The sequence below is a fragment of the Orycteropus afer genome, unplaced genomic scaffold (assembly GCF_000298275.1).
Source record: "Orycteropus afer afer isolate SDZICR_OR568_19922 unplaced genomic scaffold, OryAfe1.0 scaffold00098, whole genome shotgun sequence".
In the NCBI taxonomy this organism is placed as follows: domain Eukaryota; kingdom Metazoa; phylum Chordata; class Mammalia; order Tubulidentata; family Orycteropodidae; genus Orycteropus; species Orycteropus afer.
This window is the reverse complement of record NW_006921685.1, coordinates 7171563-7187649: the sequence shown is the minus strand read 5'-3', so window position 1 is coordinate 7187649 and position 16087 is coordinate 7171563. Positions and strand designations below refer to the sequence as shown.

The 16087-nt window shown below is 39.1% G+C and overlaps 1 protein-coding gene across 1 annotated transcript in view; it reads right to left on the bottom strand.

Moving 5' to 3' along the window:
• Nucleotides 1-16087, bottom strand: part of SLC4A4 (solute carrier family 4 member 4) — a 508661-nt gene that overhangs the window by 205150 nt on the left and 287424 nt on the right. The gene's annotated exons all lie outside the window — the stretch shown is intronic.

Genomic DNA, 16087 nt, shown 5'->3' with positions numbered 1-16087 from the left:
CTGAGCATGTTAACTGTTTGCACCACTTGGACTCCAAAAATAAATTGAAAAAAGTTAATCTTTCACACATCACTTGGGTCTTAGATTTCCCAACTCTATTCCATGAAAACAGTTTGCATATTTGAGGTTTTCTATACAGAACCCACCACAATGTAACTGCTAATCCACATTAAATGGCTGGTATAACTATTTGACTAATATTTGTCCTTCTTACCATCAGCCTCAGACCTGCAGTCTCATCTGGTAGGCAGTTCCAGACTATCACAAACTCCTGTCCTTGGGCCCTTGTTTTCTGTGCCACTATTTCAGAAATAAATAAATAAGTAACTACAACCCAATTACCATCAAATAGATTCTGACTCACGGTGACCCTATAAGATGGAGTAGAACTGCCCCACATAGTTTCTAAGGCTGTAAATCTCGACATTTACATCTTTCTCCCACAGAACAGCTGGTGGGTTCAAACTATAGACCTTTCAGTTAGCAATTGAGCATTTTAGCCACTGCACCATGAGAGTTCCTTGTGCCACTACTAGCATGTGTTTAAAAACAGCATTTGTAATAAAGGGTCATGTATAACCAGGAGCACTCCCGGTCTGTCATTTGAATCAAATTTATTAAAATATGATCCAGGATGTTCAACATCCTACTCTAAGTGATGTTTTAAAAAATCATCTAAACTTGAGTATATAGCCTCATTATTTTTACAAAGCTTACACCTACCCCTGATGGTGCAAGATTTAAGTGCTCAGCCATTAACAAAATGATTGGTGGTTTAAACCCACCCAAAGTCTCTGAGGGAGAAAGACCTGGTGATCTGTTCCCATAAAGATCGTAGGCTAAAAAACTTTACATGGCAGATCTCCTCCACCACACAGAGTTGCTGTGAGTCAAAATCAATTCAACAGCATCTAACAACAGCAACAACACCTATTGCTGCTGCATCTCACAATTCTCTTTTCCTGTCCTTGAAAATGACTTTAAACCTCCAATCTATTGTTAGCTGCCATCCAGTCAGTTCTTAGTTCTTACTCAAGGTAACCTTATGTATATAATATATATATGTTGCCTGGTCCTGCACTATCTTCATGTCCACTGATAGTTTTCACCCTGCTTAATGCCTCATGCCCACATGCTAATATCCACCTGTTTTCCTGGGCAAGGAGATTATCCCTCAATTGTTTATTGGTGTACTTTATTTTCTTCTTTCCTTGTTAGCTTATTTTCTCTTCTTCCCATTGATTCCCCCCTTCCACTCTTTGGAAATTGTCAGTTCTTATTCTTCCCTGAAGAAATTCATTTGGTAAGCTCAAAATCATTCCAGGTCATCCTAGTTCCATTTCCTTCCACCACATAAAATGTCTGTATTATATCACATAAAAGTAGAGTTACCAGAATCCCAATGTTCTCATGACAGTCCCAGTTTACTCCACTACCCAAGCTTAATTATTAATAGTATCTCTTTCCATTCTTAAAAGTGTCTCATTCTAACATAAAAAAAATTACATGGTTGCTCGACATTTGAGTCACTGAGATTGCCTCATAAACAAATCATAATATCTACCAATGTAGGAAAACTATATGCTATGGAAATAAATTCAAAAAATTCAAAAGTGTGAAGGAGATCTTAGCATAAACCAGGATCTTAGTAAATTATTTATGCTAATTATGAATTTATTCATGTACTGTATATAAACAATAATAATAACTGTTAAGGCAGCAAAAAAAAAGTTTTCTTTCCTTAATATATTTAATTAATATATTTCATCCTCTGCCTTTCTCTTCACCTTGGGAAAAGTTATTGATATGATTAGCATTTGACAAATTCATTGGGATATGTTTTCCCCTAATGAGAAGGTTATAGTGCCTTAAAGATAAAAAGCAAGGTGACTGGTTTTTCTTAAAGCAAGATAAGTGAATGGATAAAAGAGACCTGACATCTTCATTATTGTGGCTGGTTAGATAAATAGACTCAAGAGCCTGTTTCATAGACTCAACTACATTTCTCTGTCATAACAGATGTCATTGAGCCTAGGAAAACCAGGATTTAGATTCCATGTGGTTGGCCGAAGCTTTGGTGAACTTGCATTTTACCAACCTTTCCAGCAGGGAAAAAAAAAAAAAAAAAAAAAACCTGAAACCAGATAATTCTTTTCAATCTGTTAAAAGGCATTAGAAAGTTATTGGCTGTCTTGGTGATGAAGTGCTGCTATAATAGACATACTACAAGGGGATAGCTTTAACAAACAAATTTACTCTCTGTTTAGGAAGCTACAAGTCTGAATTCATGGTACCAGCTACTGGGAAAGGCTTTCTCTCTCTATTGGCTGTGGAGGAAGAGTCTAGTCATCTATCTTCCCCTGGGTCTAGGAGGTCCAAAGGATGTGTTCTACTCCTGGCTCTTCTTTCTTGGTGGTAGGAGGAGGTCCCTCTGTTTTCTGCTCACTTGCTTAATCTTTTTAATATCTCAACAGAGACTAACTCAAGATACAACCTAATCTGATAGATGGTATTCTGCCTCATTAACATAACTGCTTCTAATCCTCCTCATTAACTTCTTGGAGGTTAGGAATTATAAGACATAGGATAATTACATCAGATCACAAAGTGGAAGATAATTACATAATACTGAGACTCATGGGCTAGCAAAGCTGACACATTTTGCAGGGGCACTATTCAATCTATAACTCTTGTTATTGCTTTATGCCATCGAGTTGGACCCAGACTCATAGCAACCCCTCTTTGGGTTTCTGAGGCAGTATCACTATGGAAATAGATTGCCCCATCTTCCTTCCAAGGAGTGGCTGGTGGGTTTGAACCACCAGCCTTCTGGTTAGCAGTCAAGTGCCTTAGGCACTATGCTACCAGAGCTCCCTATAACTCCAGGGCACCAAAAACATAAGAAACCATTGGCCGAAGATAATCTTAGTGCTTTGGTTATCCAATGCTGCCCTGACAGGAATATACCACAAATGGGATGGCTTCAACAAACAGGAGTTTATTCTCTTATAGTTTGGAGGCTTTAAGTCCAAGTTCAAAGTGCCAGGCTCTAGGGGCTGGGTGAAAGCCCCTCAGCCTTGGGCTTCAGCTCTGCCTCCTGCTCCTGGCCCACTAGAGCCGGAGGCTTTTCTTCATTCAGCTGCTGGCTGCTGAGGCTGACAAACCCAAGGTTGACAAGTAACAAGGCACAGTCCCAATATTACCAAACCACACAGCAGGCCATTAATTCAAGTCCATTAAAAATCCCAAGATCAGCAAAGCATGGCAGGCTGCTGAACAGCAACTCAGCTATATACAGGGTTCGAGCATGCCATAAGCTCGAGACCATTCCCAAAGCTGCTTCTTATATATGGGAAGCAGACCACCACATCCCTAAGGCAGCTACTCAGCTGCTCACAGTAGATTCCACCATAGAGTTGATTACCAATCTCATCATGTGGAATACTACATCCAGTTGCTGAGCCACTCAACCAGGCCCAGCCAAGTTGACACAAAACCTTAACTACCACACTTACATATGCATGTGTGCTACAAAATTTACTGCATACATTACAGAAGCAACAGAATATAGGGTTGAAGTAATTTCTCAGAGATAACCAAACATCTTTTGAGAGAGAATTACCAGGCCTGGGGGCTCAGGACCACAGTCTCAGGGGACATTATGCTCAATTGGCACACATAGTACATAAAATTTTGTTTTACAACCTAATTTGGTGAGCAGCATCTGGAGTCTTAAAAGCTTTCAAGTGGCCATCTAAGATGCAACTATTGGTCTCCTCTAGTCTGGAACACAGAAGAATGAAGAAGATCAAAGTCACATGAAAACAATAGTCCAAAGATAAGAAGGACCAGGAGGACCGCAGCCTCTACAATCCAATACCAGAAGAACTAGATGGTGCCCGGTTACCAATGCCAACTGCTTGGAAAGGGATCAAATCTGGAGATACTGGATAGACTGGGAAGAAAAATGTAGAACAAAATTCAAAAACACAAAAATCACCAGAATTTCTGGTCAGAAAGAAACTGGTGGAATCCCCAAGACTATGGCCCCAGGTTACCCTTCAGGCCTAGAAATGGAATTACTTACATGGATTGGCTCTCAGTCCAACAGTAGAAAGGCCTACATATAGAATGCCTATCCCAGGTTGATGCACCCACCTACTTTAGGCAGATACACTCCTCAGATCAATCAGCCATGAGACACTAGAGGGGCAGCACTCACATAGAGGGAAAGCTGGACAGACAGGAATGCATGGATGAGAAGGGCACAGGTAGGGGGTGGTCCCAGTGGGGAGAGGGGAGGAAAGTTTTTTTATGGTTGGGGACAGTAATGAGGGAATGAAATCAGATGTGCATGAACTGTTTAATGTAAAACAAGTTTACTATGTAAATTTGTACCCAAAGCACAATAAAAATTTTAAAATAAGAATAAAGCTCTTAGAAGTTGCAAAGAGGGAAAAAAAAAAAGCATAAGAGACCAATATCCTTGAGAGAAATATTTACAGAGTAGTAGGTTAAATTCAGCTCCAATATTAACAAGGCATTCGATGGTTCCTAAGTAGCTTCAAGGGAGCTCTGGTAGCATAGTGCCAAAGGCACTTGACTGCTAACCAGAAGGCTGGCGGTTCAAACCCACTAGCCACTCCTCAGAAGGAAGGTTGGGCAAACTACTCCCGTAGTGATACTGCCTCGGAAACCCAAGGAGGGGTGGCTATGAGTCGGGGCCTACTCAATGGCATATAACAACAACAACAAGTAGCTTCAAGGAGCTCTGGTGTTGTAGTGCCTAAGGCATTTGACTGCTAACCAGAAGGTTGGCAGTTCAAACCCACCAGCCACTCCTTGGAAGGAAGGTTGGGCAATCTACTTTCATAGTGATATCACCTCGGAAACCCAAGGAGGGGTCATTATGAGTCAGATCTGACTCGATGGCAGGGGGTTTGGTTTTGGTATTTATGTACATACTATATCTGACATTCAGTCAGAAATTACAAGGCATATTAGGACACAAAATCATATGACTGAAACCCAAAAGAAAAAAAAAATAGGATCAAATGTAAAAGATAGCTATATACTGTAGTATTTAGAAATGACTTTGAAACAACTGATTAATATTTCCAGAAAAAGTGATTGCAAGATGGAGAGCTTCAGCATAATCTATTTAAAAATCAAAACGATGACTAGACACTACATTGAAAAATACAGTAACTAAAATTTAAAAGTAAAAGATGAGATTAACTGAAAATTAGAAAGCGGTACACAGCAGATTAGTGAACTGGAAAACGATACGCAGAAAAATATCAAGACTGATTCAAGCAGAGAAAAACATATTGAAGATAAATAAAATAAAAAGTTTTAATTACATATAATTTTAGTTACAGAAAGAGGTAAGACAGAGATCCTGGCCTTGAAAGTTGCCAAAATGGCATTAAGGGACAAATTCAAGGAACTCTACAAAGAACATAACATCTAGGCATGTGAGAATAGAACTGTTAAAAATCAAAGACAATACAAAAAAAAAAAACATAACTCCAAGTGGATCAAAGAGAGTTCCCCTTCTTAAGCAAACCCTTCTTTGTCTTTTTACAGTAATGGCCTCATACACTATTTGTCCTTCTATGATTGACTTATTTCACTTAGCATAATGTCCTCCAGGCTCATCCAGATTGTGAGATGATTCACATATCTTTCATTGTTCTTTAATGTAGCATAGTATTCCATTGTGTGAATGTACCATAATTTGGTTATCCACTCATCCGCTGACAGGCATTTAGGTTGGTTCCATCTCTTTGGTATAGTGAATTGTCCTGCGATGAACACAGGTGTGTATATGTCTGTCTGTGTCTTGACTCTCACCTCTCACCTCACTAGGATATATTCCTAGTAATGGAATTGCTGGGTCAAATGGTTTTCTGTTTTCAGTTTTTTAAGGAAACGCCATACTGTGTGCCACAACGATTGTACCATTTGGGAAGGGAAGGAGAGGGATTAACTTTGGGCTAGTTGTGGACCACACTGATGTGGGTAAGGGGAGGGATAGTATAGAAAGAGGATGTGACCACCATGATAACATTAGGAAAAGGGAGGACACCAAATTGTGCACATAAGATAAAGACGACAGACACTAATACCTGTATATCCACAATACTGCATTACCATTAACACCAAAGACCAGGCTACAGATAAACATCTGAGAAGATCAGATGGGAGTCAGTAAACAGGATTATACTCTAGACCAAGGATGGATTCAGCTGAGACTAATCTTTTATAGATACCAGTGATACAAAATACCCACAATCCTTACAGAAACAATAGAAGATATACATAGATTGATCCCTCACAGACAGCCAGACACTGTGGGAGAGAGACCCAATGGATCTACTGACTCAGGACCATAGTACTAGGGGATACCAGACCCAATTGGCACAATAAAATACATGAAAATCTTGTTCCTCAACCTACATTGGTGACTGGCGACTGGGGTCTTAAAAGCTTTCAAGCAGCCATCTAAGATGCGACTAATGGTCTACTCTCATCGGAAGTGAAGAAGAATGCAAAAAACCAAGGGCATTTGGAAGCAACCAGCTCTAGGACATGATGGACCTCAAGACAAGAAGAACTAGATGGTGCCCGACTATCAATACCAACCACTTGGGAAAGGATCAAAACTGGAGATTCTGGATAGAGTGGGAGGAAAAACATGGAACAAAATCCAAAAACACAATAATGACTAGAATTGCTGATCAGATGGAGTCTGGTGGGACTCCCAATACTATGGCCCTGGGATATATTTTGGGCTTGGAGTAAAACTCACTGCCAGGGACTGCCTCTCAGCCCAATAGTAAACAAGATGTACATGCAGATCACTCAACCCAGGGTGACATACCCACATACTTTATGGAGATGCATCCCATGGAGCAATCGACCACAGGGCACCAGAGGGGTAATATTTACATGGAAGAAATGCAGAACACAAAGGAGTGCATAACTATGAGGCGCATGGAGCAGGGGTTACTGGGCAGGGAGGGGAAGAAACTGGGTTAAGGTTAGGAATGGTAATTGGGGAGTGAAACCAAATGTACACAAAATGTTGAATGTAAAACAAACTCCACTCTGTAAACTTGCACCTAAAGCACACAAAAAAAGGATCAAAGACTTAATGTCAAAGTTGAAACTATCAAGTTCCTAGAAGATAACATAGGAACACACACAAAAAATGCATAAACAACAGAAGATAAATTAAATAACCGGGACCTCCTAAAAATTAAATACTTATGCTCATCAAAAGATTTTACCAAAATAATAATAATAATTTAAAAAAAAAACATACAGACTAGGAGGAAAATCTTCAGCAATAACACATCTGACAAGGGTCTACTTGCTCAAATATACAGAAAATATCCACAACTCCACTATAAAAAGATAAACAATCCAATCAAAAAATGGGCAAAGAATATGAACAGACATTTCACCAAAGAAGACACTCAGGTGGACAACACACATGTGAAAAGATGCTCACAATCTTTAGCCATAAGAAAGATGCAAATCAAAAATACAATGATACACCATCTTACCCCTCCATAAATGGCATTGATCAAAAAAAACAGAAAACGACTAATGCTGACAAGACTGGGGGAGACAGAACTCTTATACACGGATGGTGGGATGGTAAATTGGTACAACCACTATGAAAAATGTCATGGTACTTCCTCAAAAAGCTAAAAATAGCAATACTTTATAATCCAGCAATCCCACTACTAGGTACATATCCGAGAAAAATAAAAACTATGACACAAATTTGTTATTGTTGCTAGGTGCTGTTGAGTCGGCTCTGACTCATAGTGACACTATGTACAACAGAACACTGCCCAGTCCTGTGCCAGCATCACGATCCTTACTATACTTGACCCCATAATTACAGCTTTGACATAATCCAATGTCCCTTCATAATAAAATCTCTAAATAAACTAAAAATAAAAACCTGCAGTTAACATCATATTTAATGGTGAAAAATCAGAACTGAGCAAGTATGTCCACTCTCATCATTTATATTTAACATTGTACCTAGCACATTAACCCTTTCAAAATCCATGAGACATACAGCACCCACCTACATTTTCGACCACTGGGGTTTACCGGGAAGCAGCTTTCCCACTTTTAGTGCCTGCTTCCATCTGTAGAGGTCTATATAACTGTGTGAATCTGAAGAAAGGGGAGTCATTACACCAGTTCCAGCACTCCTCAGGACAAAATGCCTTCCATTACTGAAAACATGATGTTTCAAAGAAAAATTCAAAGAAGGAAATAGTTCAGGTTTGAAAGTGTTGAGGTAAGAAAAAAATTAAAAGCATACAGATTACAAGGGAAGAAGATAATTGTCTTTATTTGTAATAGGCATTATCTGGTATGTGGAAAATTCTAAAGAATCTACAAAAAATTTACAGAAATAAATGAGTTTAATAAGATCACAGACTACAAACATAACACACAAATATCAGTTGTATTTCTTTATACTAGTGATGAACAAGGAGAAATTATTATTTTTTTAATTTCATTCATAATACCATCTAAACAGTAAAATACTTAGAAATAAGAATAAAACAAGTACAAAAATTATATTTTTAAAAATACAAAACACTGCTGAAAGAAATGAAAGGTCTAAATAAATATAAAGATATACCAAGTTCATGGGTTGGGAAAGTCAATATTATCGAAGTAGCAGTTTTCCCCAAACTGATCTATAAACCAAAAAAAAAAACAAACTCATTGCCGTCGAGTTGGATACCACTCATAGCAACCTCTCCTTGGGTTTCCGAGGGGTGGCTGGTGGGTTTGAACTACCTATGTATCCACATATAGAATAATGTTTGTTACTACTGATAATGCAGTATTGTGTATGTAAAAGTACTTATCTTTGTTGTCTGTACCTTTTGTGTATCTTCCCATGTCTTCCTTTTTCTTAGTGTTATTGTGCTCGTCACTTGCTTTCGATATATTGTCTTTCCTTTCACCCAAAGCAGTACATGTCTCTGACCTATCTAGAAATCTTTCCTCCCCTTACCTCCTATCCCTGATAACTGGCAAAGAAAGCTTCCTTCCATGTGTAAACATTTCCATTACTTTTACAATAGGGGACTCATACAATATTTGTCCTTCCATGATTCACTTAGTGTAATGTTCTCCGAATTCATCCATCTTAGGAGGTGTTTTGAGGATTCTTCTGTATTGTTTAGTGTTGAATGGTGTTTTGGTTACCTAGTACCACTCCGACAGGAATATACCACAAATTGGCGGGCTTGAACAAACGATTTTATTCTCTTACAGTTTGGAGGCTTTAAGTCCAAGTTCAAAGTGTCAGGCTCTAGGGGCTGGGTGAAAGCCCTCAACCTTGGGCTTCAACTCTGCCTCCTGCTCCCAACCCACTGAAGCTAGAGGCCTTTCTTCACTCAGACAGCTATTGGCTGCTGAGGTTGACAAACTCAAGGTCAACAAGTAATAAGGCACAGTCCCAATGTTACCAAATAACATGTCAGGCCATTGATTCAAGTCCATCAAAAGTCTCAAGATTGGTAGAGCATGGCAGACTGCTCTGACTTGGCTACGTGCAGGGTTCAAGTGTGCTGTGGTAGTTGTTTGTGTGTCAACTTGGCTGGGCCTGGTTGAATGGCTGGGCAGCTGAATGTAATTATTCCCCATGGTTAGACTGGTAATTAAATCTATGGTGGAATCTATTGGAGCAGCTGAGTAGCTGCTTTGGGTGTGTGGTCTGTTTCCCATGTATAAGAAACAGCTTTGGGAATGGTCTCTTTAGCTTACGGCATGCTTGAACCCTGCATGTAACCGTGTCATTGTTCAGCAACTTGCCATGCTCTGCCTACCTTGGGACTTTCAATGGACTGGAATTAATGATCTGCTGTGTATTTTGTTAACATTGGGACTGTGCCTTTTTACTTGTGAACCTTGGGCTTGTCAGTGTCAGCAGTCAGCAGCTGTCTGAGTGAAGAAAAGCCTCTAGCTCCAGTGGGCCAGGAGCAGGAGGCAGAGCTGAAGCCCAGGGTTGAGGGGCTTTCACCCAGCCCCGAACCTGGCGCTTTGAACTTGGACTTAAAGCCTCCAAACTGTAAGAGAATAAACTCCTGTTTGTTCAAGCCATCCCATTTGTGGTATATTCTTGTCAGAGTGGCACCAGGTAACCAGAACATGTGCCATAAACTGGAAACCATTCCCAAAGCTGTTTCTTATATGTGGGAAGCAGATCACATCCCTAAAGCAGCTACTCAGTTGCTTGTGGTAGATCCCACCATGGAACTGATTGCCAGTCTCATCATGGAGAATAACTACCACCAGCTGCCCAGCCACTCAACCAGGCCCAGCCAATTTGGCACACAACCTTAACTACCACACACAGTATTCCATTGTGTGTATGACCATAGTTCGGTTATCCATTCATCTATTAATACACATTTAGGTTGTTTCCATCTCATTGCTATTGTGAATAGTGCTATGATGAACATGGGTATGTATATATCTGTTTGTGCCCCAGCTCTTACTTCTTTTGGTATTGCTGGATCAAATAGTATTTGATAATATTTCCAAATTTTTAAGGAAGTGTCATACCATTGTCCACAGTGGTTGTACCATTATACAGTCCCAACAGCAGTGTACGAGAGTTCCTGTCTCTTCACAACCTCACCAACATTCGCTGTTTTCTGTTTTGTTGAATTTTGTTATTCTTGGTAGGGTGAGACAACATCTCATTGTTGTTTTGATTTGTATCTCTCTAATGACTAATGATCATGAGTATTTCTTCATGTGTTGGCCACCTAAATATTTTCTTCAGTGAAGTAGCTGTTCATGTTTTTGGCCATTTTTTAACTGGACTGTTGGTTTTTCTTCATGTTGAGGTGTTGAAGTTTTCTCTAAATTTTAGAGATAAGTCCTTTGTCAGATATGTCGATGTTGAACATATTTTCCCAATCTCTTTTTACTCTTTTGGAGAAGTCTTTTGATGCACATAAGAATTTAATTTTTAGGCGGTCCCAGACATCTATTTTGAGTGCCTTCCAACCCAAGGGGTTCACCTTCCTGCACTGTGTCGGACAATGTTTCCGAGCTATTCATAAAGTTGCCCAGTAATGTATCAGACAGTTTCTCTGCTATTCATAAGGTTTTCCCTGGTCAGTTTTTGAGAAGTGGATGGCCTCCTCCTTCTTCCTAGTCTGTCTTGGTCTGTAAGCTGCATTGAAACCTGTGCACCATGTGCAACTCTGCTGGCATCTGAAACACCAGTGGCACAGCCTCAAGCCTCACTGCAATGTAAAAGCCCCACAAGATGACAAACTGAAAGACAAGTTTGTCTCCCTTAGCTGTTGGAAAACTCTGCGTCCTCCCATTACCTAATTCCTAGTTGGAACCTGCCACTTTGTGGTCTCTGGCCGCTCCCTCCCTTTCCTGGCTCTAGGGGGTTTAGGGCCTAGCCTTGCCTCCCACCCCTTTTTACCTGGATATCCTGCCATTCCACAGGTCCCTGGCCTTTCCTGCTCCCTCCCTTTCCTGGCTCTAGAGTTGGACAATGAATAAGGAAGACCAAAAAGAATTGATGCTTTTGAGCTATGGTGTTGGCAAAGAATGCTGAAAGTACCATGGACTGCTAAAAGAACTAACAGGTCTGTCCTGGAGGAAGTGCAGCCAGAATGCTCGTTGGAGGTGAGAATGGCCAGAGTTTGTCTCACATACTTTGGTCATGGTGTCAAAAGGGACCATTCCTTGGAGAAGGATGTCATGCTTGATAAGGTGGAGGGTCAACCAAACAGAGGAAGGCCCTCAACAAGAGGGATTGACACAGTGGCAGCAGCGATGGACTCAAGTATAGCAAGAATCATGAAGCTGGCTCAGGAACCGGGGTGGGGGGGGGCGTTCATTCTGCTGTGCATAGGGTCGTTATGAGTCAGAGACGACTCGATGGCACCTAACAACAACAGTCATCTAGTTTATCTTCTGCTTTTTGTGCATTTTTAGTTGTGCTTGATGATCTATTATGCTGTATATTAGGGATCCCAAGTTTGTCCCTATTTCTTTTTTATGAAATTTATAGTTTTAGGTTTGCCATTTAAATTTGACCCATCTTGAGTTAGTTTTTATGTATGGTAGGAAGTATGAATTTTGTTTCATTTTTCTGCAAATGGATATCCATTTTGCCAGCATCATTTGTTAGATACTTTCTCTTCCCCATTTTATGAGTTTTTACCCTTTGTCAAAGATCAGCTGACCACAGATTGATGGATCTATTTCTGTGAACGGATTCTCAGTTCTGTTCCACCGGTCTATGTGTCTGTCAGTGTACCAATACCAGGCTGATTTGATACCATGGCTATAAAGTAGGTTTTGAGATAGGGGAATGTGAGACCTCCTACTTTGTTCTTCTTCAGTAGTGCTTTCCTTAAGGTGCTCTGGTGGTGAAGTGCCTTAAGGCATTTGACTGTTAACCAGAAGGTTGGCAGTTCAAACCTACCAGTCATTCTGCGGAAGGAAGATTGGGCAATCTACTTCTATAAAGATTGACCACCTCAGAAACCCAAAAGGGGTCACTATGAGTCAGAATCGACTCAATGGCAGTGAGTTTGGAATGTTTTCCTTATCTGAAGTCTCCTTTCCTTTCCATATAAAATTAAAACTCACTGCCATCGAGTTGATTCCAACTTATCACAACCCCCATTGGGTTTCCAAAGTGGTGAATATATGGAAGTAGATTGCCTCATCTTCCTTCTGCAGAGTTGCTGGTGATTTTGAGCCACCAATCATCTAGTTAGCAGTCAAATGCCTAAGGCACTATGCCACCAAAGTTCCTTATAAAAAATTAGTGATTGGTCTTTCCATGTCCTTAAAGAATGCTGATGTATTGGGAATGCAATGAATCTATAGGTTACTTTGGGTGGTACTGACATTTTTCACAATGCTCAGTCTTCCATCCATGAGCATGGTATATTCTTCCATTTATGTAGATCTCTTATAGTTTTTCTTTGTATACGTCTTTTGTTTCCCTGGTAAGATTTATTCCCAAGTACTTTATCTTTTTGGTAGCTATATATTGCAAATGGTATTGTTTGCCTAATTTCCTTTATCAGAGATCTCTTTGTTGATGTAGAGGAATCTGATTTTTGTATGTTAGTCTTGTATCTTGCCACTATGCTGAATTTCTCAATTAGTCCCAGTAGTTTTCTTACTGAGTCTCTGGGATTTTCTGTGTATAGGATCATATTATCTACAAATAGGGATAACTTTACTTTTTCCTTATCAATTTGGATGTCTTTTATTCCCTCTCTTGCCTTATTACCCTGGCTAGGACTTCTCATAGAATGTTGAATAGGAGTGGTGAGAGAGGGCTTCCTTGTCTGGTTCCTTGTTTGCAAGGAGAGTGTCTTCATTCTTTCTCCATTGAGAAAAATGTTGGCTGATTGTTTTGCATATATGCTCTTTATTATGTTGAGGAATTTCTCTTTTATTCTTATTTTACTGAGAGTTTTTATCAGGAATGGGTAATGGGTTTCATCAAATGATTTTTTCTGCAACAATTGATATGATCATATGGTTCTTTTCTTTTACTCTTTTACTAAGGTGATGGATTATGTTGGTTGTTTTCCTAATGCTCAACCATCCTTGCATACTTGGTATGAATCTCACTTAGTCATGATGTATTATTTTTTGATATGTTGTTGGAGTCTATTGACTAGGATTTTGTTGAAGATTTCTGCACCTATATTCATAAGGAATATAATTCCTTTTATAAGGAAGACCAAAGAGCTGATGCTTTTGAGTTGTGGTATTGGCAAAGACTACTGAAAGTACCATGGACTGCTAAAAGAACTAACAAATCTGTCCTGGAAGAATTGCAGCTGGAATGCTCCTTGGAAGCAAGAATGGCCAGACTTCATCTCACCCACTTCGGTCATGTTGTCAGGTGGGACCATTCTCTGGAGAAGGATATTATGCTTGGTAATGTGGAGGGTCAATGAAAAAGGGGAAGGCCCACAACAAGATGGATTGACACAGTGGCTTCAACAATGGTCTCAGGTATGACAAGGATCGTGAGACTGGCACAGGACCGGGCAGTGCTTTCTTCTGTTGTACATAAGGTCTCTGCGAGTCAGAGATGACTCGACAGCACCTAACAACATTCATGAGGGATATTAGTCTGTAGTTTTCCTTTTCAGTGGTGCCTTAGCCTGGTTTTGGTATCAGGGTTATGCCGCCTCATAAAATGAATTTGGAAGGATTCCATCCTGTTCTATCTTATGGAATATATGTCAGTAGGATTGGTGTCAGCTCTTTTCTGAATGTTTGGTAGAATTCTCCAGTGAAGCCTTCTGGGCTAGGACTTTTTTTGTTGGTAGCTTTTTGTTTTGTTTTGCTTTGTTAATCTGTTCAATTTCTTCTTTTGCTATTGGTCTGCTCAAATTTTCTATCTCATTTGGTGTTTAAGTAAGTAGTATGTTTCTAAAAATCTGTTCATTTCTTCTAAGTTTTCAAATTTGTTGGAGTATAGTTCTTCACAGAATCCTGTTGTTACCTTTTTATTTTGGTTGATTCTGTTGCCAATTACATTTCTTACATGTGTTATTTTCATCTTCTCCTTTGTTAAATTTGCTAGTGATTTGTCAATTTTATTAATCTTTTCAAAGAAACAAGTTCTAGTCTTGTTGATTCTTTCTATTGTTCTTCTCTTTTCAGTTTCATTTCATTTCTGCTCAAATATTTATTATTTAGGACTAGAATTTTAATGTTCTGGTGGTTGGAATGTAAAATATACAACCAGTTGAAAAGCAATTTAATAATTTCTTCAAAAGTTAAAATATACATATATCATAAATACATATATCATATATCATATCCCACTCCACTCTTAGATATCATCGTAACTGAAAGAAACTAGGCACAAATGACTACATATTGTTCCATTTATATAACATTTCTAGAAAATGAAAACTACATAGACAGAAAGCAAATAAAGGAGTATCTGAGATTAGAGTGTGAGTGGGAATTGACTGCACATATCAAAGGGAATTTGGGGAGGTGATGGAAGTGTACTAAAATTAGATTGTAGTGATGGCTGTAAAAACGCAGTAATTTAGTAAAACTCCTCAAACTATATATATGAAATGAGTGAATTTTATGTTATGTAAAATATACTCCAATAAAGTTGTTTTAGAAATGAATGTGAAACATAGGCATTTTCAGACAAATAATAATCGAGAGAATCAGTCACAATCAAACCTGCATATAGGGAATACTAAAGGAAGTTCATTAGGCAGAAAGAAAATGATCCTAGACTAAAGCCTAGAAATGAAGAAAAGAATGAAGAGCAAGAGGAAGACTAAACCCAAAGCAATCTATACATTCAATGCAATCCCAATCCAGATCTCATCAACATTCTTTAGGGATATGGAAAAACCAATCACTAACTTTATATGGAAAGGAAAGAGAACTCGGATAAGCAAAGCACTATTGAAGAAAAAAAACAAAGTAGGAGGTCTCACACTGCCGGATCTCAAAACCTACTATACAGCGACAGTAGTCAAAACTGCCTGGTATTGGTTTAATGACAGATACATAGACAAATGGAATTGAATTGAGAACCCAGAAACAGATCAATCGACCTATAGTCAGCTAATCTTTGACAAAGGCCCAAAATCCATTAAATGGGGAAGAGAATGTCTCTTTAATAAATGGTGCTGGCAAAACTGGAGATCCATTTGCAGAAAAATGAAACAAGATCTATACCTCACACCACACACAAAAACTAACTCCAGATGGACCAAAGACTTAAATGTGAAACCTAAAACTAAACAGTTCCTCATGGAAAATCTAGGGGTAAATTTAGGAGCCCTAATATATGGTATAAATAGACTATCAAGCATAACTCAAAATGCACAAACAGCAGAAGAGAAACCAGATGACTGGGACCTTCTAAAAATTAAATTTTTATGTGCCTCCAAAGACTTCTCCAAAAGAGTCAAAAGAGAACCTACAGATTAGGAAAAAATATTTGGTAATGACATATCTGACAACGGACTTATCTCTAGAATTTATA